Below are 25,053 nucleotides of genomic sequence, written 5' to 3' on the forward strand. Positions count from 1 at the left end.
AAAGATCACCTTTTGCATTAGGAGTTGGTTTTGTTGATTTGTTGGCTATGTCTGCAAACATATTTTGACTTATTTCCAACTAGCTATGGGAGGTAAAATCTTCACCAAGATCATGAGTCTCCCAGAGTTCCCTAACCCACTGCTATTGTTTTAGTTCCCTGTGCCAAAACGACGACACAGAGGGATGCTAGAAACAAAGGAATGTGCCTTGCTTTCTTCTTCCTAAGTTTTATGCTGGGCATTAGGTACTCATCTCATGTGATCTTTAAATGTGATCAAAATTTTTGTTTTTAATTTATAAAACCTGAGTATAGAAGTTGCCTAAGCTGCCCAGCATAGCTCCCAACCCTGGGATATGCCTTATTCCAAACAAGGAATTAGGAAGGCCATGTTTCTCCTGGTAGCCATGTTGGAGGTCGATACTATGGCTTTGAATATGGCTTTGGAATAAGAGTGTTCCAACAGTACAGTCTAAAGAGCTAAGATACAAAGAAGGAGTGTCCCTGGAGGCTTGACTTCATAGTTCTTCCTCCTCAAACACAAACCTATCTCTTACCATGGTCTACATTTCTACAATTCTCCTGTGATGGGATAATAGGGCATTGGGAAGGAGGCATCGAGATTTACACAAATGAATCCAGTTGGCAGAAAGACTAGACATCAACAGCTCTGCATGTGACATCATACAGCTCAGCAGAGCAAGAGAGCTGAGGCTCTACTAGAGAAGGCAGGGGACTACATAAAGGACCTGTAAATGGTTGTGCTGGGCATGTGGTTTTGAGTCTCAAGTCTGCCTGTGCTGTCTGATCTTTTTATCACTAACCATGCGTCTCTGATTCAGTTCTTTGGCCTGGGACACAAGAACCTACAAATCTCCAAGGGTGCCCCTCTCAACTCAGCTTCACATTTCTAATGTCCCCTCTAGTAACTGAATTTTTAACCTAAGTAATTTGTTGTTTGCTTAGAATAAGATGCTCTTTCATCTTTCCTGTGGTTTTGAAGGTGAAATCCAGGGCTGTAGCAGCCCTAAGAAAGCCAGGTACCACTACCCATCCTCAATATTCCAGCCTAAATAAGGAGGTGAGCAATAATGAAAAGCCGAAAAGGGAGATTTATTCAATGTGGCAGCACTTGGAAAAGGAACAAGTGGAGAGAGTTGTGACCTCAGTAGCCCACCCTTCCCATGATGAGATCCATTTGTACTGACCAGAAGGTTGGTAATGGAGGTAAAGAGGTGTCTATAAATAAGCATTCCTGTTCAAGGTTTGATCGCATTCATTATCGCTGCGTTATTATCCCAGCTCTAGTCTATTCTGCAAAGTGGTCTGCCATGTTGTGAGATCTATGGAAATAGAGTATTTAGCCAGCAGCTGATGTGTCTTAGGCAAAAGCATTTTTTTCAGCTATTACATATAGTAAGTGAAGGAATGTCTTCAAAAATCACAGATGCAATTGGGATGAAAGCCAGGGTGTTATAATTATATGAAGGCATTCATTTCTATTTAGCCTACCTGATTTTCCTCTTGAAATACAAAGTTGCAGAACAGGTGGTAAAATCACTCTTGCTAATTCAAGGAAGATCTATCAAATGAGGACAAGTCATTTCAAGAAGCTAATTGAGATCTACATGTATTCCATTGGGCAAAATCATGTAGGTATTTTACAGTTTCAAAATGAAATAAAAGAACGCTCTTTATGTTTTTTTTTCTGTTACACATACAGGCAAGCAGCCAGTCTCTTGGTCCCAATCACCTGTGTATAATCACGTACCTACTCATGGATCAGACATGCCTAGGGAAGAATATAGGATGCATTCCAACAAGCCTTGACTTCCAAAGAAGAGATGGTTTTGCAAAGTTAGGGAGGCATTGTTTTGTTTAATTCTTTTCACATCTCTGTATCAATTATCATGACATTTTCTTAAAGCATAATATGTAGTATAAATAATATGCTAGTGATTTCCTTTTATTTTATTCAGGGATCTAGCATAACTCTGGGAGAACAAGAAGGCTGCTTTATTATAATAAAAATAATCTTAAATTTTAAAATCAAGAAAATCACAACTAAAGGTAAAGACTTTTGTTAGGAAAACCTCACAGAGAACTGAGTCTTAATTATCTCTGAGTAGACATTTCCCGACTCGGCATTTAATCACATTGGCAATTTATCTTTCTGTTCTAGATTTACCATATCTACACTCTTATTTTCTTATTCTCTCTCCTTCTCCCTCTTCCTCTCTCCTTCTCTCCCCCTTCCCACCCCCCACTACCATATCTTATCTTTTTTTTTTTGTTTTTTCCTTTACCAATTTGTTTCCAGATGAACTGTTGGAAAGCAATTCTCTGGGCTGAACACAAAGTGTCCCCAAAGTAGGGAAAGCACTGCCTCATTGTGAGCCCCAGTGAGCCAGGTCAGGGTAATCAAGAGCACAGCAAGACACAGGAGAGTGGGGGCCAGAAGCAGCTAGGGAGGCTGCAAGAGGAGCAGGGATGGGTGTCCAGGGTTAGTGAGGCAGAGAATGAGCTCTTGGCTCCTAGGAAAAGAGGAAATGATGTGGATGGAGAATAGCCCACTGAGGGACTTTCTTTGCAAGCTAGATTGCAGTTAGAGAACCAAAAATAATTTTTTTTACTTCTTTCTGTCTTTTTTTTTTCTCCAGAGTGTGGTGCAGGCATTGGAGAAAGAAGAGAGACTTGTCAGGTCCAGTTATGAAAACGAGTTAAAATCAGAATCAAAACTTGAATGGGGGAGACCTGGAGATACATTGTGATTTCCCCAGTGCCTAGTTCCTTGCCAGGCAGGAGATGGAAAGAGTCCATCTCATCGGAAATTATTTTATAATCTGTCTTTCTTTAAATAAACTGGACTCTTTTTTTTCCCTAATTGCTCAAGTCCCTCCCTCATGGTACCAGGTTTTAAGAGTAACTTTTCAGCTGTATGATGCCTAGGGATGCTGTATGATTCACAGGGCACTTACACATGCATTATATCAATTATGGCCTGGAAGAAAGGAATCCTATCCCGATCCCCCGGGAGCTCTTGAGGACAATACAATGTCAACTCGGGAACCAGAGATCCAAGTTCAAGTTGAAAAATCAAGATTAATTCTGTGATTTTGCTATGAGAGGTAGGGGGAAAAGACCATGGCTTCAGCTTTTGAGAATGTTTTTGATGTTGCCAAGATGGGTGTGAACTTTGCTGTAGATCATCACATCAGAGTTTTGGAGTGTCTGCCTTTCACAACATTGCCTCTAAGCTCCTGTTACAATGGCTGCTACATTAAAAGTGTCCTCAGCTTGGCATTATTAGGAGGGAGAAATTTCAGGAAGTGAGTTTGAGTGGGAGGTCTTAGGTCACATGAGGGATGCTTTTGCAGGAGATTTTGGGATTCACATAAGACACACCTGTGCCTTTCACACTTGTTCTCAGACTACTGCAAGAGTAGACATTAAAAAGTTGAAATTTGACTAACCATCTGATGTTGAAAGAAAGAAAAGCCTGAGGCTTGGTGCTGGTAAGAGTGGGAACTTGTCTCCCAGAAAGTGATTTCACACCATTCTGATAACTCACGGGACCAGTGACCCTGAAGGAGAGACAGCTGCAACAATGTGAGGGGATGACAGGCTAGAGATGAACCTGGCCACATCATGACCAGAACTGTTTATGTATACATAACCCTCGCTCTGTGTTGAAATAGAAAGCCCCAAACCAGGATCCTGAAGATGGACCCAAGCAGTGTCGTCTTCCCGGTGTAACCACACTGAACACATCTCCTTTCTTTACCTTTCACTGTTTCTATTTAACTTTTGCGTTCGGTTGGCCTCGTGAGGACAGGAGGTAGAGTCTGGGCTTCTCAGAAGCTTTGAGGGCCCAAGCTCTGAAGCTAACAACTTGGGTAACAGGACTCCTGTCTTTCAATCTGTTTCAATCTCTTTCTCTCCCTCTTTTTCTCCTCCTCCTGTCTCCATCTCCCTCTCTCTTTCTCTTCTTCTTCCCCTGCTTCTTCTCTTCTTCTTTGTCTTTCTTTCTCTTTTTTCCATGGTTTGGATCACGTCCTACCATGACATGCCATTTGACATGGGCTAGCACCCTTACTTGTGAGCTGAAGTACACCTCACTTCTTTTTAATTTGTTTTGTCAGGTTTGTTATAATGATACAAAACTGACTAACAGAGAGCCGTGCTGAGCAATCCTTTCAAATTTCCTGATGGAGGATATTAAATTGTCACATGTTTAAACCACAGTTAACATTTTGATATTTTAGCAATCACCTGACCACTTTGAAAAAGGAAAATGGGCAAATATTTAGAGTTCTTACAATAGCATCAAATTTATAGCTTAAGAATTAGACAGCTTTGATTGAAATCCTAAATCTATCATTTAGCAGCTCCTTATTACAGGGCAAATGGCTTTACTCCTGTGTCTGTTTACTCTTTGCTGATATTAGGTCTCCTTTGTGGATTACTGCCATGACCACACAAAATCATACAAAGCAGTTACTACATTTCCCAATGCAAAGTATTTGTAACCAGTGGGTGGTTATGTTAATCAAGAGATTCATGAGAGAAAAATCAATTCCACAATTTTGATCTAAATTTGAAGCAAGATTTAATTAAATATCAACCAGGATGAACTCTGGTCAGGTCCACTCTCTGGAATTCCAGCAAGTGGCCACAAGTCACGTGTTGTAGAGGCTTTTTAAAGGGCAAACCCCACAATTCATTGTATTTCCCATCAGGTCCATTCAGGGGAAAGCATACATCCTGATGTATTTCTTGCCTGCGTTCCTCTCACCCACATGTGATCAAGTACATCTCATGGAGATAGGTTAAACAAACTTGTTTGGGGGCATAAAAAACACATGGCTTTGTTATTTTGCAACATCTACATTTCCCAACATTCCTGGAAGTAACCTTGTCCTTGGGCAGGTGGGCTTACACATTAACTTTGGCTCTTACAGTTACTTCATGGAGGAAAGTAGATACTATATTTATCAAGTCATTATCTAATGATTTGATGGCCCAGAGTCATGGTCCTTGAAGGTTAGTGGGTATCATATTCACCTGTAACATGTCATCAAGCACAGACAGTTTTGTCCCTCTCCAAAAATAGCTGAACCACATGGAGTTTGAGATTATATATTCGCACTGAATTTCCAGATGAGACCTATGTTACTACTAATCCAGGGTCTTTTGAACCCCCTGTGATATATAACACAGTGCTTCTTGTCCCTGGGTTTAGCATTTGTGTGTCTCTCTCCCTTGTGGTTCTCCATTGCAGTCAAAGTTGAGAACCACTTCTAGGAGCTCACTTGGCTAAGGTCAGTGAATTCCTTCATCTAGCCCCACTTGTGGTGTGGTTCCTGGCTTCCCACTGTGTGAGAAAAGCTGTGCTTGACATCAAGATGCTGTGTATTTGTTGGGTAGAGATGTAGGTTGAAAAGATGACTTCCGGACAGAAAAAAGCAGCTATGCAGTACTTACATTACAGAGCAGGTAGTGTTAGCCGGGGCGTAGAGATATTCATTTATTAATTCACCTGGGAGTTGTAGCTGGATAAAGTGTAATTGTTTGTGCTTCTGAGTGAGCTTAGGGCAACTTTCCTTTTGGAAATTACACTCTATGTTTCCATCTCTGCATCCCTTGTTGTAGAACTTGATTAAATAAAAGCTAATTTCCCTGTACAACTTCCCCTGTCTCCTAGCCACACATACAAGTATTTTTTAACCAGTTATATTTTTTCATTACTGTTCATCTTTTGAATAGATTCTTTTTCTCTCCCAGAAACATTTTAATGGCATGAGCGGAAATTCTTAGAATATATTCAGGGAATACCCCTCAAACATCAAATACTTAAATGAATACCACAGCTCATTGGTAGCTTTTTACATATTCCAAATTAAAATGTGCATGTGTTGGTTATATAAACGGGGAATACAAATATTTAGTTGATATAAGTGAATCAATATTAGATTTTTGTTGTCTTTTTTTTCTTAACTGATAATCGGGAGAAACATATAAGGAAGAAAACAAATTTAACTGTTTACTTCAAGGAGCAAACATGTTGATAATATAGTTCCCAATCTATAGGTGTTCCTGCTGAAAAAGGAAAAATAAATGAAACCAATGTTGGTTTTATAATTTCACCACTGTCCATCCTTGCTGAAAACAGCAATTCCATTTTTGCAGACAGAAAGCAATATTTATTTTATTTGCAAGTAGCAGCTCCATATTTGATAGTGATTTGTGTTGGAGGAGTGGGTCTTTTCTACAGACAGTTTGGGCAGAAATCTCTTGAAGTTTGCTCGGTTTAAGTGAATCACTTCCTGGGCACAGTAGTTCAAGTCTTTGGGTCTCAGACAAACAGCAAGGATCACCTGGGGACTGGTTAGGAATACAACAACTTCCAGATCTCTTCACAGACCCATTTAGTCAAATGCTCATGGGGAGAGACTGGGCCTGAAAACAGATTCATCAGGCTCTCCAGGTGACTGATCCCTGCTGAGGTTTGGGAATTAGTATCCCCTTCAATGCATTTCTGGTGGTTGCTCTACAGTGAGCTGCCAAACACTCAGTGAATCTGGTTTATTTGCTTTGGTGTAGCAGCCATCTCCGCTGATGTAACAGTTGGCCTTGTAATGTGTAGTCATAGCAGCTGTAACTTGTTTGACTTCATTACTGACACATCCCTGGGGATCTAGAGCACCTCTCTGCCAGAGCTGAAGCCATTGCCCCAGGACACCCTCTAGCCTGGATGGCCAAACACTAGATATAAGGACAACAATGGGATGAATGTATTTACAGGGTGTCTTGTGATCCCCTGCCCATTATTCCAGATTCCTTTTTATGCTAATATTTAGCATAGTTCTCTCCCTGCTCGTGCTCCAAGTTAAGTCTGGGAGCTGTTTTCTTTACAGTCTCCGAAGGTGCTCATTAGGATGCATTTCTATGTTCAAACCTTGATCCACAGCCTAGAAGCCCTCTTTTAACAAGCTCACCAGGTGAGCCATGCTGTTCCACAAAGCAGGGTGACTTGTGTGTTGTTTCCTCATTTTCTCTGCACTCTGCACGGATCCGCAGACATAGCAAGGCTCACTCTGAATTCTGCTGAACGACTGAATAAATATCAACTCCACGGAATGCACAGACAGATGAATGAGAGAATGGAGAGATGAGTGGGTTTCAAGACATCTTGTCTTTTAGCTCATAAGGGGGGCTTGAAGTCATTGGAACTGTTATTTTAGTTAAAGTCCAGTCTTCATTAAAGTTAACTGCTTTTCGAGGCAAAGGAGACTGAATGAATGGATGTTAATTTCAGGTGTGTAGATTCCCAACAAAAATATTAACATAAGGCTAGTTTTCCTTCTTTCCTACTTCCAATGCCTTATATCTCTTCCCAAGATATCAACTACATGGGAAACAGGGGAGGATGTGTAAGGGTATTCAAACAAATACTACCCAAACCACTATGTAATTAGAATGAGAATCCTCTAGAAAAATAGATGGATTACAAAATGACATTTGATTGATTATTTAGAAGTTATGGTAATAGCCTGATGATCTCTCTCTCCCTCTCTCTCTTCCTTTGTTCTCAAGAGAAAGAATTCAGTTCAAGGACATCTTTTAAGCAGAACATTGTTCATTCATATTTAGCAAAGCAAAACATACATTCCAAAGACACATTGGAGTGAACTGGCCAGAGGGGGGGTGGGTGAGCAGCCCAGTGGCTACTGTGCTGTGAATTTTTATGTTTTTTTAAATGAATATTAATGTCCTGAGTGACATATTCGTGTGACTAGGTGAACCTTTTACCCTTCAAATTATGGTGGACTGGATTTCTCTTTTAGAATACTTCTTCCTGTGGTTCTCTAGGAAATCCCACAATAGGGGTTCCACAGTATGAGTGGTAGGATACTGACATCAGGTCTCTTGAAGTTGTAGATTCCTCCTGTTAGTACACATGTGTGGCAACCAGGCAAGTACTCTGGTGGATAAAAGAACAACATGTCACCAGCCTCCATGGCATTTCACCACAAAGGGCTATTCTGCCAGTAGGCACTTCTAACAGAATCTGCCATCATGGTGGGGAGCTTGATGGCAGGTAGGCAGGTGTGACATTGGAGCAGTAGCTGAAAGCTCAGATCTAACCTGCAAGTTGCAGGCAGGGTAGTGGGAGACTGGGCCTGGCCTGGGCTTTTGAAACCCCAAAGCCCACCCCAGTAACACACCTCCTCTAACAAAGTTACACCTGCTCCTACAAGGTCATACCTCCTAGTCTTTCCCAAGTGGTTCCACTAAACTGAGTGCGGACCAAGCACTCAAACATACGTGTCTATGGGGAGCCATTTTTATTTATACCACCATACTGCTCAAGATCCATGACTGGTCTCATGAGTGACAGCTGAGACATTCTTGCTGCTCCGCAGTCAGGAATTTCTGTTATGCTTAAAAATGAGGTTTTATCATGAAAGCCGGAGCCAGGGTTTTACAATATCCTTTCAGATGTACAAAAGGGAAACAGGATTTGAGCTGTGTGTAGGACTCCCTACTCTCAGCTCTAACATTCATGTCCATCTTTTACCTATGAATGGGATGTTTGGGATTTTCCATTTCACTGCATTTCTTCATTATTGTCTGTGTATAATTAAAATGGTTGGCAGTACTGACATGGAGTGGTTATGGCTGAAGAATTCAAGAACATCCTCTGAAGAGGTTTGTTAGCTAAATGCAAAGAGTCTGGCTTGCTCTAGAATTTCCATATAGTTCTCTAAATTATTTATAGGCCTGCGGGGGGTGGGGGGTCCTCAATTACTTTTTGTGGTTTCATACATGAGTAGCATTATTTTTTCCTTCACTGATGAAAATCTTCTTTCCTAAAACCATCCACTATCTACTAAAAGGTAGTAGTGACCTTTCTTTGGGCCTTGTCAAATAAATAAAGGACACAGAGGACATGGGGTTTCAATTTCCAATTTGATACCCTGGCCTGAGTATGTGGTGCTAAGTCTCCATCTACTGGTGGAGATAAATGGAACCCAAAGAGATAACATATCAGATTCAGCAATGAATAGATGTGAGTTCTCAGGGTCTGGTTCCCCAAGCCTTCAGGCACTTTCCTAGAATACAATGAGACAAAATTATCCACAGTGCCGTGATGAAGAAGGATCGATACAAAATAAGGGTTATCATTTTTCCTGTAGTCACCATAGAATATCACACATGCACTTCCAAGTTTTACCAAAGTAAGACATACAGGAAGTTTAAACTAGAGAGAGCTCACAGGCTTATATGAAAGTCAACTGTCCTCTGCCTTATTCTTTCATAGCCCACTTCCCCACAATCACTCTCTTCAATTTTAATTGCTCTTTTTGTTTGTTGTTGTCCTTTATGTTTCAACAAATATTATTACTTTCATGTTTCCCATTTTTTATTAACTGTTGAACTTTGTGTTTGTTTCTCATTTTTTTTTTTTTTTTTTTTGGTTTTTCGAGACAGGGTTTCTCTGTGTAGCTTTGCGCCTTTCCTGGAACTCACTTTGGAGACCAGGCTGGCCTCGAACTCACAAAGATCCACCTGCCTCTGCCTCCCGAGTGCTGGGATTAAAGGCGTGCGCCACCACCGCCCGGCTTGTTTCTCATTTTGCTGGTTAATACCAACATCTACTTTAAGATCTTGACCCCACCAATCATTACCTAGCATATTTATTGAGCTACTGACTGACAGCTCAATATTACCAACTATTCTGTGCACATGTATTATTTCTTTTGCAAGCATTTTCCACCTAAGGATTAAAAACTGCCTTGTATTGTGTGTGTGTGTGTGTGTGTGTGTGTGTGTGTGTGTGTGTGTGTGTGTGTGTAGTTTTGTGTGTGTATGTGTGTGTGTGGTGAATGTGTGTGTAACCATCTTTGTAGGTACCTGCAGAAGCCTTAAGAAGGCATCAGATTCCCTGGAGCTGGTGTGACATGTTATGAACCTCCTGATGTGGCAACTGAGAATAGAACTCTTGTCCTCTGCAAGAGTGACATGGGTCTTAACCCCAGAGCCATCTCTCCAGCTCAAGTGTGTTCATTCTCCTCCTATGCACCAAAAGCAGGTTTATGTCTCCAACTTTTCTAGGGCTCTTCAATACTTGAAAAATCCCTTTTTTTCCCCCAAACTCTGAAATACCTGTCTTCATATCTGTGAAAACCTCCGTTTGTCTCTGCACCTCAGGGGGATGGAATCCATTACTTGTTCTCTGGTCTCGCTGCATATTATGATCTCAGGGTCTCTTGGATTCATTCCTGTTTATCTGTTTCCAAGATCAGCTGGCATCTTCTTACCTGGTCCAGCCCATTGGCCTTTTCTCTCTTCTTCTAAAGCTTTGATATTCCTAGTGTCATCTGTTGGCCAGCATTGCTGGCCTCACCTGGGAGTTTGTGAGAACTGACAAATGCCATCCCCACCTGCAGCCCTCTGAATGATAATCTACAGCTAAACAAGATACTTGGGTGACTTTTTACACCTGAAAAATTAAACAGCAGGATTCAAAGCTATTTGAGGCAGATAAAAAGATCTAGCTTAGAAATCATTTTTCCTCATAATATTGAAGATACTGCCATTATGCAGAATCCTAGGTAGATGATGGAAAAAATGTCACTATTCTCAATCCAAGACATTTGATGTAATTACAATTACTTGTATCCAATCTTAATTTACCTTTACTCTTATGATAGTCAGTTTTCTAATACTGTAACAAAGCACCTGAAATACTTCACTAAAAGGAGGAAGGGTCCATTTACTCATGATTTTAGAAGTCTTGATCCATGATTTCTTGACACCTTTGCTTTTGAGCTGGTGATGAGATAGCCTATCATGGTAGGAGCACAGGTCATGGGAAGCTGTTCGCCTATCCAGCCAAGAAGGGGAAGAGAGAGAAGGTAAGGAATTTCACCAAATCTTATTACAAGTAAGGGCCTCAGTGATTTCGGCTCCTCCTGCTACACCCTACCTCCTAACTCTGCCACCGTTTCTCAGCAGCACCAAAGTGAGAATAATGGTTCATTGACTATCAACCTCACAGATCTGGAATCACCATGGAGGCAAACTCTGAACATATATGTAAGGGATTATCTACATTAGATTAATTAAGGTAGAAAGACTTGCCCTAAATGTGGGCCAGATCACTCCCTAGACTGGGATCCTGAGAATAATGAAAAGAAGAGAGCTAGCTCAGAACCAGCATTCATCACTTTCTGCTTCCTCATTGTGGATGTAATTATGACCAGCTCTCTTCCGTTGCTGTCCCCACCATGTAGTGTACTCTGCAACTATAAACCAAAGGAAACCCTTTCTTCTACACACTGCAGAAGATGTTTTGTTGAAACAATGAGACTAGTAACTAATACATTGATAATCAAGCCCTTACTGAACCCATAGGCCTTTGAAGAACATCCTCTGGAACAAAGTGACAGCAGTACTGTTCTCTTCCTGTCCTTCTTTTGCATTATTTTACTTCCTTGGAGACTGTCTTAACTTTTGTTTTCAAAGTCTAAAATTATTACTTCATTTAGGTTATAATCAACCTCCCTTCCTTATTTATTGCATTTTACACATCTGCCTTCTTTTTCTTTGTTTCTACTTGGATTTAGTATCTGTTGGGAGCACAGCATGAAGGTCCTTGCACCCACAGATCCAGAAACCCAGGATTGTTAAGCACATAGGTTGTCATTCTAATGGGAAAGATGAAAAACCTATTCTTCCATCTAGAATGTTTTGGAATTAGAAATGATTAATAACCTGGTGATCTTCATTATCTGTTGGGCCAGGCCATGTCAAGCTACTACAACCAGGACCAGACATGGCCAGTAATCTAAATGACCCTTATAGTCAGAGGCTCCCTAAGCTCCCACAACTGTGACCAGAGATGCCTAAGAGTCTAAATGACTCTTATATTATCTGTATAACCACAAGCTCCCACAAACTCCTATAACCAGGACCAGAGGAGGCTAATAGCCCAAATGATCTCTATGTTCTCTGTGTTACCAAGACCAGGCCAGACCCTTCCTTAGGCCCTTAAGCTAGTACAGGTATCCCTAGAAGCTATCTTCTCAAAAGAAATGACATGTACCCTGAGTCGAGTTTCTATGAAATTATTCTTCCTTGTGCACCAGGGATTGTATTACACCAGAACATTTTTTCCCCCAAAATTATACTGTGTTGAAAATTGTTAGGAATAAACTACCTGAGATCAGACTTACTCCCCAAAGTCTTGATCTCCATTGACAAAGTCAATGTGAACTGATTTTCTTTCTTAGCTCTTAGCAGTTTGTTTTCCTGCTATGACCACCTGCAGGGCTCCCCTCTGGTACCTTCCTATTCTCAGGAAATATTAATCATAATATAGTGATATTTTATTTGTGCTAAAATGTGACTTTATTTGTATGTTAATAAATAAAGTTGCCTAAGGGTCAGAGCTAATAGCAAGCCATAGCAGAAGCCAGACGGTGGTGGCACACACTTTTAATCCCAATCACATGACAGGCAGATCTCTGTGTGTTCAAGGATACAGCCAGCATGGAGACACACACCTTTAATCTCAATACCAACCATAGAGACCTAGAGGTCTGTATAGACAGGCAGTGACTAGGAGGTCATGTGGTTGGGTTTACAACCAATAAGAAGGCAGAACAGAAAGTCAGTAAAAAGACAGATACACAGGAAGTAGGCTTCTTTCTCAGGGGAAGGATGGCAATGGCAGCGAAGGGTAAGAAAGGTTTTTAGTATCAGCTCTTAGCTACTGCTCTGACCTCTTGGGCTTTTAACTCTGCATTTGGCTCTGTGTTTCTTATTTAATAAGACCAGTACATCTACATTTTAGGGTATGTTCTTGAATGCATCTGTATTATTACTTTTTTCTAAAGCTTCTTTTATTTGTATTTTTTTAAACTGCCAATCAATCAATGGCTTTCTTCATAGGTCTAGAGTCTGGTAATCCACACTTTTTATATTAAAACCTGTTTGTATTAAATAGCAAAGCCACAAAGACTGGCTGGAATGCCTGTGTAGAAGCATGCAGACTCTTAAGTTCCAGGCAGTACTGAAAGACAATGGAGTGATGAGTTGTTCTTTTTATTGAGGAACGGGGTGGGGGTGGGGGGGAGACACTGTCATACCAGTATATTGAGGAAGAGCTTTGCCCAGGGCTATTGCGCTGAGTGTTCTAAATCCTCATATGAGAAATATGGATTAGGTAGAAAGATATATGCCTGACAGAATTCTGGAACCAAAATAAAGGAAGGTCCTGAGGTCATTTCTGTGGGTATTTTTCAATTAATCTCAATCTTTGGGGTTTCAAATGTCATTCCTAATATTTTCTGTTTTAATGCACATAACAGGTCATTTTATTCTATTTATCCAGAAGACAATCACCCATGCTTCAGAGTGGGATGGGGCTTCAGGAGAGTGCTTTGCCCTTGGGAAGATGACTGAGGGGTTTCTCAACACTGAGACTTTATACTCCCGAGTTTGTGGTCAGCCTAGTCCATCATCTCTGCTGCTGTTACTTCTGGTATTTTCTGTGGATAAGTGGAGTTAAGGATAGGCTGCAGAAATGATGCTTCTTCTTGCCTTTCCCCTTTTGTGGGTACTGAGCTGTTGGGAGTCCCTTTGCTCTGGATTGGGCTCAACTAGTCAGTTAATGTGCACTTTTTTCAAAGCCAGCCAGCTATGACTTTCTCTACCATAAAAGCTGCTCTTTTAAAATCCTTTGAGAATCATTTGGTAAGCTTTGGAGAGAAAAAGAAGATAAATGTATTTGGTTAGCTTGCTGTATATTAAGCCTTAGAGTCAGTCACAATAGAGTCTTTATTAGCACCTATTATTCACTCATACATATATAGATGATGTTACTGAATAGTTTTGACTAAATACAGGAAAGCACACTGATACCGAAATACAGCATTTTCTGGTTGTTTTTAAAATGGGAAGACTCAAGTACAGAGAAGATTAAAAGAAACATAAATGCTATTCTGTAATTTGAAAATCACAAGTTAATGTGATTTTATAAGAAAAGTGGAATCTCTGACGTTAAGGAAAGGAATGGGCCAGAAGCAGTCTTCATTTTGTCTTGAAGCCTGTAAAATCTAAACTTAATGATTCCAGTCAGATCAATTAAAATTGTTAAGAGGAGATTGTCCTGAAAGCACATAATAATATAGAAAGGGGGAGTAACTGCATCAACACTGTTGTCATAACAAAAATAATAGTTATTCCCAACTAAGGTTGTTAGGTTTAACAAACAAGAATGCACATGCCCAATTAAATTTGAGTTTCTGGTAATCAATAATATCTTAACTTGGATCTTACATCAACAAGCTCATTAGTTACTTTAAAGTGAATTTAATCGAGTATCTGAAGCTTTTTTCTGGCAACTTGATTATAGATCCCCTCCAGCCCCCAACACCCAGTTGACACTGTCTCTCTTTTTCAGACATGCTAGCAACTTTCTCCTAGAAGAGGTGGCCTATAACCATTCATCAGGTCTCAGCCAGTTCCTTATGAGAAATAGGAATCAACTGAAAGTCTCTATGTGCAGTGAAAACCTACTCCCCAGTAACCCAGTGTGTTTCCCATATGGGAATCGAAAGGGTCTGAGAAGTCTGGATAGAGGAAGTGTCCTGGGTATACTCTGGGCCCATTCATTCAAGGCATTGGCCAGGATAACCTCCACCCACCAAGTTCCTCCAGGGCACACAGCATTTCCAAAAGCTTTTTAATAACTCATTCTTTAGATATTAACCATCAGCTAAGAAACGGCTAACACAGTAAAGGAAACTTTTCATACAAAGGACAAAGATCAAAACAAAAAATATTAAAAAGGGAAATTGAAAGAGAGAGAGGCAATGAAAGGATCAGAGGAATCTTAAGAAATGTGCTGTCTTCGTGGGCGTGAGACTCCATTTATTGATCCTTAAAATATGAAGGTGATGAGGTAGAAAAAGTCTTCTGAGATCACTAGTGCTTGGAAATTAAAAGTAGGAGAACAGATAGAAAGAATTCATCTCATTCTTAAAGATTAAATCTAAAGAGATATCCCAAAGAGTACAAAATAAAGTTATGAAAAATATGAGAAATTCTAAGAAAAATCACACATATCCTGTGAAGTAGCAGAAAAGAGAATGGAATTGAAGAAATGGTGAAATTAATGAATAAATAAAAAGTTAAGTTAAATTCCCAGAACTAAAGAAGGCAAAATTATTGATGAAATGGACACAGCAAATACCTGGGATAGGGACTAAAATACAAAACACACAAAACCAAAGACTCATGTTATGAGAGTTGTAATTCTTAACTTGACCCATCCTAGATTCTCCTGAAAACAGAGTCTCTAGGAGGGATTGTTTAAACAGATTAACCTGTGAGCATGTCTGGAGGAATTATATATTTTAAAAAAAATATTTATTTTTATTTTGGAATTAGAGAGATGGCTCAGTGGTTAAGAACACTTGCAGCTCTTGCACAGAATATGTCTTTTCTTAGTTTCTGGTACTCACATGGTGGCTCACAAGCATCCATAACTTCAGTTTTAGGGAATCTGACACTCTCTTCTGATGTCTGAGGGCACCAGCCATGCACACAGTACACAGTCATGCACGCAGGAAAAAGATTCATACACATAAAATAAATATAAATTTAAAATGTCTCAAAAGGACTTATTTTTATTCCTGTGCATGCATGGGCATATGCTGCACATGTGCAGGTACTCCTGGAAGCTAGAAAGGGGCTTTGCATCCCATGGATCAAGAGTTATAGATAGTTATGAATTCTCTGACATGGATGCAAGAAGCTAGACTGGGGTCTATTGGAAGAGCAAGCTCTCTTAATGCTCAAGCCACCTATCCAGCCACTGTGGAAGACAATCTCTATCGACCCAGCTTGAAAGTGGGTAACTCAATTTCCTGGTTCGGGTTCTGGAGTGTATAAAAGTAGAGCAAGCCAGCTGAATACTAAGCATACAAACAGATACTCTCTATCTCTGTCCTTGCTCATGGGTGTGAATAGCTGCTTCAAGCTCTTGCCACTTTGGCTTCCCTGAGTGATAGACTGCATGCAACCTGAAACTGTGGACTAAAATAAGCCTCTTTCTTCCATAAGCTTCTTGCCCAAGTGTTTTCTCATAGCGATGGAGACAAAACTAGCACACAGGTTCAATTATGAGTTTCAAACCCTTGGCATAGAGGGCTCTGGTAGTTTCTAGAAAGAAAGAAACAAAAAGCCATAGGCAGGGGGTCAGAGGTTATGCTCCTCAACACCAACATTAGAAGACATATGAAGATACAGCAATGCTTTCACAGTGTCAAAGAAATAATGTTCACAACCCAGAGCTGTCCAATTTATTTATATAGGTGTGGTGAATGCATACACATGCCCATGTGTGCAAGTATGCTTGCCTGTGTGTGTATATGTGGAGACTAGAGGTCAACTTTGGGTGTCTTGCTCTACAGCTCTGCACCTTTTCTTCCCTGAGACGGGTCCCAGGGAAGCTTGAAGCTTGTCATTTTGGCTACATTGCCCAGACAGCAAGCTCCTCAGATCTATGCCTCTGCCCTCTCTTGCAGCACTGGGTTTCTAGATGCAGGACACGACACTCAGTTTTTACATGGGTGTTGGGACTATGAACTCAGATCCTGATGCTTGCACAACAAGCACTTTGCACACTGAGCAATCTCCTCAGCCTTCAACCTAGAATTTTCTACAGCTAACTTATGAAGTAAGTAGAGGCAAAAATACATGTTCAGATCTGTAGCTACTCAGTAATCTATCTGCTCAGCATGCTTTGCAAGGAGTTACTGAAAAGATGTATTCAAGAAAATGAAATAGTAAGTCAAGAACTTCATGAAATTACATCCAAGAATTTGGGGTAGGAGATGAAGAGAACTCCCCTCTGATGCTATACAATCTGGTGACATAGCTGCAAAGGGAGCCTGGTGAATCCCAGTGACAAACCCTGGAAGAGAATGGTCTCCCAGATGAATATCCCCAAAAGCAGAATTTATGATTTTGAGAAGGGGTTTACACTGAAAAATATTTAGCTGTAAATAAATGTTAGGTTCCTAGGGAACTAAAGGAGGAGTTGAGGGAGAGAGAGCATATATTTTTTCAACACAAGGGATAATAAAAAAAGGCTCCAACCCAGATGTGGTCATACACATCTGTCGTTTCTTGCAGTGAGGATGCTGAGGCAGGAGGATAAAAAAAATTGTAGACAGTCTAGGTTGCACAGCAGGACCCTGCAAACAAACAAGTTTCAAGAAAGAAAAAATAAATATAACTTATTTTCAAAATGAAAATTGAATTTAACATCTCATATCTCCAAAGTACATAAAAATTAGCAACTATTTTAAAATAGGCTTTAAAGATTTTTTAATCTTTTTTTATGTGTATGAAGTTTTTTGCTTGCATATACACGTACCATGTGTTTTTCTGGTATACACAGAAGTCAGAAGAGTATGCCAAATCCCTTGGAACTGGAGTTATGATGGTTGTGAGCTGCTTTGTAGGTGCTGGGAATTGAATGCACTCCTCTGCAAGAGCAGCAAGTTCTTTTAGCATCCTCATTGGCTTAGCCTTCTCTGAAGCCATAACTACTATATTTGTAACTGAAAACAATAGAGTGTTATAGCATAAGTTGTGAGAATATGGAATTTCAGAGTACCTAAGAGTATTTGTGTCTTTGTTGGAACATATGTGTTTAGGGATCAGCAAGAAAACACAATTACCTTGCTGCAAAGTACAAAGACAATACATTCTCTATAATCTTTTAAAAATGTTTAAAAGGGGAATGGTTAAGTTTTTATGGATATATTGAAACTAATATTTAAAAACCCTCTAAATTCTAAAAAAAAAAATAGTGTTTGTGCTGTGAAGGTATGGGATAATGAGTCCCTTTGTAAATAAAGCTCTGTTGATAACAATTTGATATTTCATCTGTGTGCATGAACAACTTTATAAACACACACAGATTTGATGAACTATGTGCACAAATATTTACACATATGTGCTTTAATATGATTTTCCCATGCCCAGAATACTGTTGAGGTATGCCCAATTTCTTCCTAACCCTAATTATTTCCATAAACTCCTGCAGCACTAACAGCCCTCACTGTCCTGTTTCCTGTCTGTTACATGTCTTTGTTCAGTTGAGCCAGTTAGACGTTCCATCCAGCAAGATACAAATCCCACTTCCCATTTCTCTCCCGTCTCACACAGCAGGGCAACACTGCTGAACCCTCCACTGTGCATGCTTCCAGGGCGTCTTTTGTGATCCTACTGTTCCTATTTTTCATAAACATCTATCTGAGGCTCAACAGGCTTAAAAAGAAAAAACCAGGAAGGTACACATGCAATAAAATCAATGCTCTGATATCTCCATTCATCTTAAAAAAAAGGTCCACATGAGTGAGGTAGTATAATACTATTCATGTGTAAATTCATGCTAGCCAATTCAAAACTAATTACATCTGGATCACCTCACCCATTCTAGAAGCTAGGGTAGTAGAAACCATAAGAAAAATGTCCTCAGAGGTGCTCTGTCCTTCAATGACCAGCCTCATCCATTGTGAATTATGCCACTGGTTCAAAATTAATTTAGAACAATACTAATAACAAAAGACATGTTACTAGGATAACAGTGAGTATTAATAGGTATAATTGGCATCTATAAAAATATCAAGAGGTGAGTTAAATCAAAGGAGGTTTATGTTCAAAATACCAAGGTTTTAGAAGTGTGAGGAGTCAGCTGCTGCTTGGGTAAGCTAAGTTAGAAGAGTTTGAAATGAATGTCATGTTACACAGCAGATAATGCAATTTATGGCACATGTTAAGAAGTAAAAATGTATTATATCATTCCTAAGTAAGCTTAAATAAATCCGTAGATGGCTGATCTGTAATGAGTTATTAGTGAAAATCAGAGGTGATACTAAAAAATATGTTAACAACAACAATAAAAGTAACATTATTTATTGAGTATAATTCACTATTTTTGGTATTTTATAATATGGTGTTTAATTCTAGAACAATACACAATGTAATCATGACTCTATTTGACACCTGAGAAAAATGAGTCTGTTATAAGTAAATGATAGGTACTGGATTTTAACCAATCCTGAAATATAAATTCTAAAACAGATTTGGCTTTCTGTACTTGCTGAATCAGAGGCAAATGATGCTCCAGTTCAGCACTGTGAGTACTTAAGTTTCAATGCATTTATCAAGGTAAAAGCTATTAAATAGAGATGAAGATGTCAACTAGACCAGACACAGCCTCAAGGGAACATGTGCCAAAGCCCTATGCCAGTTTGCCTGTGACAGACTGTAAGTAGATAATACTTTAAGCTCACATTTTATTTTTGGGAGGGGGACCTAAATAGTACATGCTGGCCTCAAACTTGTGATCCTACTGCCTTTGCATCGCTAAGCAATAAGATGACAGGCAAGTTCCACAACATAGCCTAATGTCTTACTTTCACTCTTAAAGAGTCCAGATTTGAAGAGAAAACCCAAAGACATCCAGAGCATGAAAGAGGCAGAATGGGAATATTTGGAAATGAGGTTTTATTGGGTATCAGTGGTATATTTAAATAAGTACTATTTAAAGGAAACTATTTCAAAACATGGTGCCCTGGGCTCTGAGTTCATCAAAACTTCTGATGATAATTCCTCCTTATAATTCCTTGGTGCTCTCATCTCCTATGTGCAGCTTCCTTCATTTGGGAAGAAGGCTATATACATGCCTAAAGTGGCATTTTAATTTCTAATTACCTTTTGCTATTTAACTGTTTCTCAGCTATACAATCAGCTCAAACTGGTTGCAGAAATATAGCTGTGGCCGATGAACATATTTTCTTTGTTGTGTCACTAAATTGTAATGAAACATTAAAAATAAAATAAAAACACTAAAAATAAAAAAAAACAAAAGTCAAAACTGTATGAAAAGTTACATTCAGGAAAGCGTAATGCAAATTCTAATTGGTCTTAATAATAAAAATCTGGGGTCAGATATCAGGGTGAAAGCTGAAAGATCAGAGAACCAGACCAACCGGCCACTAGAAAGACTTCTTCCAGGAGTCCTCAAACCAAAAGGGCTGAGATCCTGTCTCTACCTCATCTTATTACTTCCTCCCTCAGCCCAGCCATATCACTTCCTGTTTACTCCTTCCAAGTGCTAGGATTAAAGGTGTGTGCCACTACTGTCTGGTCCCTAGTGGCTACCGCCACGCTCTGATCTCCAGGCAAGCTTTATTTGTTAGAGCACAAACAAAATATCACCAAAGGAAAGTGTCCCAGATGTTTTCCCTCTCCTCTATCTCCCTCCTGTCCCCCACACTATGCTGCTCATAGTTAACCAGTTTGTTATGGTTTAGATCCCAAATGACCCAAATGTGGTGAAGAATTGGTTCCACCTCATGGCCCTTTTGGGAAATGGTAGATACTTCAGGGGAAGGTATACTCTGAGGAAGTAGTCCTGGAGGTTTGTGAAGACCTATAAGGATTTCTGAGTGAGATCTGAGCTTGCTTTAACCAGCAGGGCTGCATTAGAGGATTGCTTGATCACATATGTGGTTACCAGGTGATTGGAAGGGAGATCTTTTACTCCACTCCTTGGCATTCCTATAAAAGGCCCTTTAGAAGGAGACAGAAGGAGCTGGTGGATAAAAATCCAGACCCTCCTGAGGCTATGCATTTCTCTCCCCTCTATCCATCTATCTAATGTCTCTTATCCATCTCTCCTCAAGAGTACCCTGTTGTGAACATGGGAGTCAGTCTCCCAGCTAGGCTCCCACAAATGGTGCCCAAACAGGGATAGGGGACTTGGTGAAAAAAGAAAGGGGGCATTGCAGATGAAAGGGAGCATGCCTGACAATGAATTAAAAAATAAAGGTGATGTTATTTTATCCCCAGGAGTGAAAGTAAAGCAGCTGAAAGGTGCTAAAGTAAAAATTGAGGCGGCAGCAAGTATCTCTCTCTATCTAGGTTTCTTTCTTTTTTTCTCTCTCTTAACTTCTATCTATAAAAATTAAGGAAAAAAATAAGGTAGAATATAGGAATATCACGTAGAAAAAACTTAGGATAAGGTAAGTAACAAGACAGAGGAACTCTGTCCTTGATTTTCCAGCTATGGGACTATAAACACAAACTCCTGCAGAAGAATCAGAGAAATCAAAAAAAAAAAAAATGCTATGAGAAAAATGGTCAGAAAATGATTCTGGTGGAAGCTTTTGTCCTGTGGATAGCTTAAACCTGAGTCCTGACCTGTAGGGAAAGAATTTTCCCTGAGGTGGATACAAATGAAATAAAACCCTCCAGTCTCCTAGCATTGCCACTGTATGAAAACTTCATACTACCATGAAGCCAAAAATAGTGAACAAAAGTCTTGGGAAAAACTTAGTAATCTCTCTCTTAAAAACGGAAAGCTTTTCAGGTCTTTCCTTCTCAGATTTTTTCTTCCTGTAAGGGCAAAATTAGATTCACCTGGAAATAACATCTACCAGAATGGGAAAATCACCTGTAATTGCCCTAGCAAAAACAAACAAACAAACAAACAAACAAAAAACTCCTGGAGCATGGCAAATCCTCTTTATTAGTCCTATCTCCCTTTCAAGATGGTATTTGAAAAAGCAGAATAGTAATGACAGCATGAGAAAAGCTGAGACAAAATTTGACCATACAGAACAGGGGACATAAACCCCTACTCCCAGAACAGAAAACAGAAAGCTGGAGCTATGGTGGAGGCATCAGGGACTCTGCATCTTGGGAGAACGGACAAGCAGGGACAATCAGGAGATCTATGGGGGGGGGCTTTCTAAAAGGGCTTATTTTTTCTAGCACTCTCTTTACTTTTTCACTGACCTGGTAAGGCGGGGGAAGCAAAGGGTCACTAAATGCCTGGCCGAGTGTGCAAGGGTGGATAGATGTAACCAGCTCCAGGGACAGTGTTAAGTGAAGAATCTGATTAGAGAGGTACACCTGTCAAATGGTAATGCAGGCATCCTAATACAAGCTTAGGGAAGAAAAAAATCTCCTGTGGTAAAAGCAGAAACTTGATTTTTGACTTCAGCAAGAATACAGACTGTATGAACAGAAGTTTTTTTCCAAGACCCAGAAAGGCAGCCAGGGAAATGTAGTCCATAAAATAGTTTGAAACAGCATGACCATATAGAGAAGGGCAGTTTGGGAAATGTAGTCCATAACAGAGATGCCGGTAAAAATCTTTCTTTTTTCAGCTCAAAACAATGATTTTTCAAAAGCACTGCTAGAAAGCTTATCTTTACTTCCTAAAAATAAGAAACAGTTTGTGTCTATCAGAAGGCAATTAAAATGCTAATGACACTTCTCAAGTCATTTTGAAACCCTTGACAAATGAGGATAATCAGAGAAGTTCTTTACCTTTTGAACAGCAGCCTGTAGTGAGTGATTCTTCTGCAAATCTTATGGGGAACTAGGAAGCATGTATTCAGAAAGGAGTGGCTGCTTTGTAGATGGGGACCAAACTCCAGAAAATCTAGTTGCCTTACAAAATAGTGTCACTTCACTTGAAAGTTCCCTTTGAGAAAACAATGCTAAATTAGAATGCTTGCTTAGTTAATGCACTGATGTTTGTGAGGATAGGAAAAATGTGCCAAGTACTGAAGGTTGAAAAGTTACAACTATAGTCTGAACTGAATGATTCATGAACAGAGTGTATTACAGCTACTAGCAAAATGGCACTAGGAGTTGAGAAACTAGTGAATGAAGTGAAAATACTAAATCATGAAATGTTCTTCCTTAGAGTAAGCTAATGAAAGATGTGTTTCATGATAAATAAAACAATACTCCTATGTTCTTGACTCCTTTGAACAGTAGCAGTTTCTGTAAACAAATATCCTTGTCAGAAACATTGGGCTAATAAAATCTATCAAAGGCAAGGCATTATTGAAAGAGCTCATGGCAGTCTAAAAAAGCAGCTTTAAAAATTTAAGAAGAGGGAATTTTACCCTCAGTCAAGCTTAGAGCCAATAATAAATTAGGCTCTGACTTCAAACTCTAAGAAAACTTTAAGATGATAGCAAAGCTGACTATAAACTCCAAATTTTAGAAGTGATTTGCATGCTTTCTGTCTTGTTAGAAGAAAATGTAATAGTTCTGTTAAGAGATTCTTTCTAGCATAAGTTTGTTCAGTTAAGAGATTCTTTCTAAATGTTTGCTAAAGTTTGTAAAATATTTTCCTTTTGAATACAAGTTTAGTAATAGTTCTTTTAAGAAATCTCTTCTAGATATGTGATAAAGTTTGTAAAATAATTCTATAGTTTCCTTTTGACTATAAGTTTGTAAAAAGTATAAAAATATACAGTGGTATTCATATTAGTTGTATATATGTATAGTGATGCTAACTGATCTTTTCTGGATGTGTGCTAAAGTTTCTAAAATAATTTCTATAGAGTTTCCTTTTGACTATAAGTTTGTAAAAAGTATAAATATGTATAGTGATATTTATATTAGTTGTAAATATGTATAGTGATGCTAAAAGATCTTTTCTAGATGTGTACTAAAGTTTGTAAAATAGTTCTATAGAGTTTCCTTTTGAATATAATTTTGTAAAACGTGCAAATATATAGTGGTATTCATGCTACTTGTAAATATGTTGAGTATAAGTTTGTAAAAAATGTAAATGTTGAATGTAAAAAAGTGTAAATGTTGAATGTAAGTTTGTAAAAAGAATATACTGATGTTCATAATAGAATTATTTTTATTACTTTTTGCCTTCACATATATTTGAACACTTTTTATGATAGCCCAAAATATAATTTATGTTCTCAGTGGCCCCTAGAAAACATAAGTGAAGGTGTCATAGTCATAATTAGGGGAGCTTTTCTGTCTTGTTCCTAAAAGTTTTCACTCCTTCTCTGTTTCTGTTTAGAAAGGGGTAGGCCTCCCACAATCAAGTTAGTTTGTTCAGAAATTCTACTGCTGTGGTAGGAACACATGTATGTATGAGCTTCTTAAATAGCTAAAATGTCTTTATAATTAGCATGGGGTTTCATTTGAGTGGATACTTTGAAGTGATTTGAAATGACTGCTTTCTCCTGGGAATCAAAATAGTCTCTTGAAAATTTTATTTAACATCTGTTAGGAGCAAGTTTTGATTTAGAAAAGGGCTTGGTACAGCTAAGACTGCTGTAATCACCCTAGACTCATTCCAAAAAAAGATATTACATCTTTATTATCCTCTACTCCTTTACTGGGAGGTGTGGCAGTTATGGAGATTGCTATGAATGTTCCAACTGCTCACAAGCTCAATAGGGACCTGAGTCAGAGCTGAGTTAGGCTCTGTACCCCCTCCTGCCAGAGGCTGGTAGTCAAAAATAGGCAACTTTCTTCTTGATAGCTTCCAACCTAAGCTAGAGTATGCTGGATGGAAAGTGTATCTCCATGACCAGTAAGGAAGATTATTCAACACAGACAACCTGAGACAGGCACAGTCTATCTGAGGGACCTGGGAGGCCCTTTATTATATCAAGACGTGGGAGTTGTGAAGACCTACAAAAGTTTCTGAGTGAGAGCTGAGCTTGCTTTACCCAGAAGGGCTGCATTAGAGGATTGCTTAACCATGTGTGTGATTACCAGGTGATTGGAAGGATCTGTACTTGGCTGTGCAAAGGTAAGGTCTTTCGTTCCCCCTCTTGGCATTCCTACAAAAAACCCTTTAGAAGGAGACAGAAGGGGCCAGTGGATAATGATCCAGGTCCTCTTGAGGCTATCCTGTGTTTCTATCTGTTTCTCTCCCCTCTCTCCTTCTATATAATATCTCTTATCCCTCTCTGCTCAAAAGCACCCTATTGTAAATGTGGGAGCTGGTCTCCCACAGAGGTTATGACTTTGAAGGTACATGGAGACCCAAACATCTTTACTTCTTTTTTGCTACTTCCTGGCCACCATGAAGTGATCTGATTTACTTCACTGAATTCTCCCTCCATGATGTGTGCCTCATACCAGATGATGGATGATAGAGCCAAGGGTCCTAGAGCAAAATTTG

Source organism: Peromyscus californicus, unplaced genomic scaffold (genome assembly GCF_007827085.1).
Source record: "Peromyscus californicus insignis strain IS unplaced genomic scaffold, ASM782708v3 Scaffold_11__1_contigs__length_118956290, whole genome shotgun sequence".
Classification (NCBI taxonomy): Eukaryota; Metazoa; Chordata; class Mammalia; order Rodentia; family Cricetidae; genus Peromyscus; species Peromyscus californicus.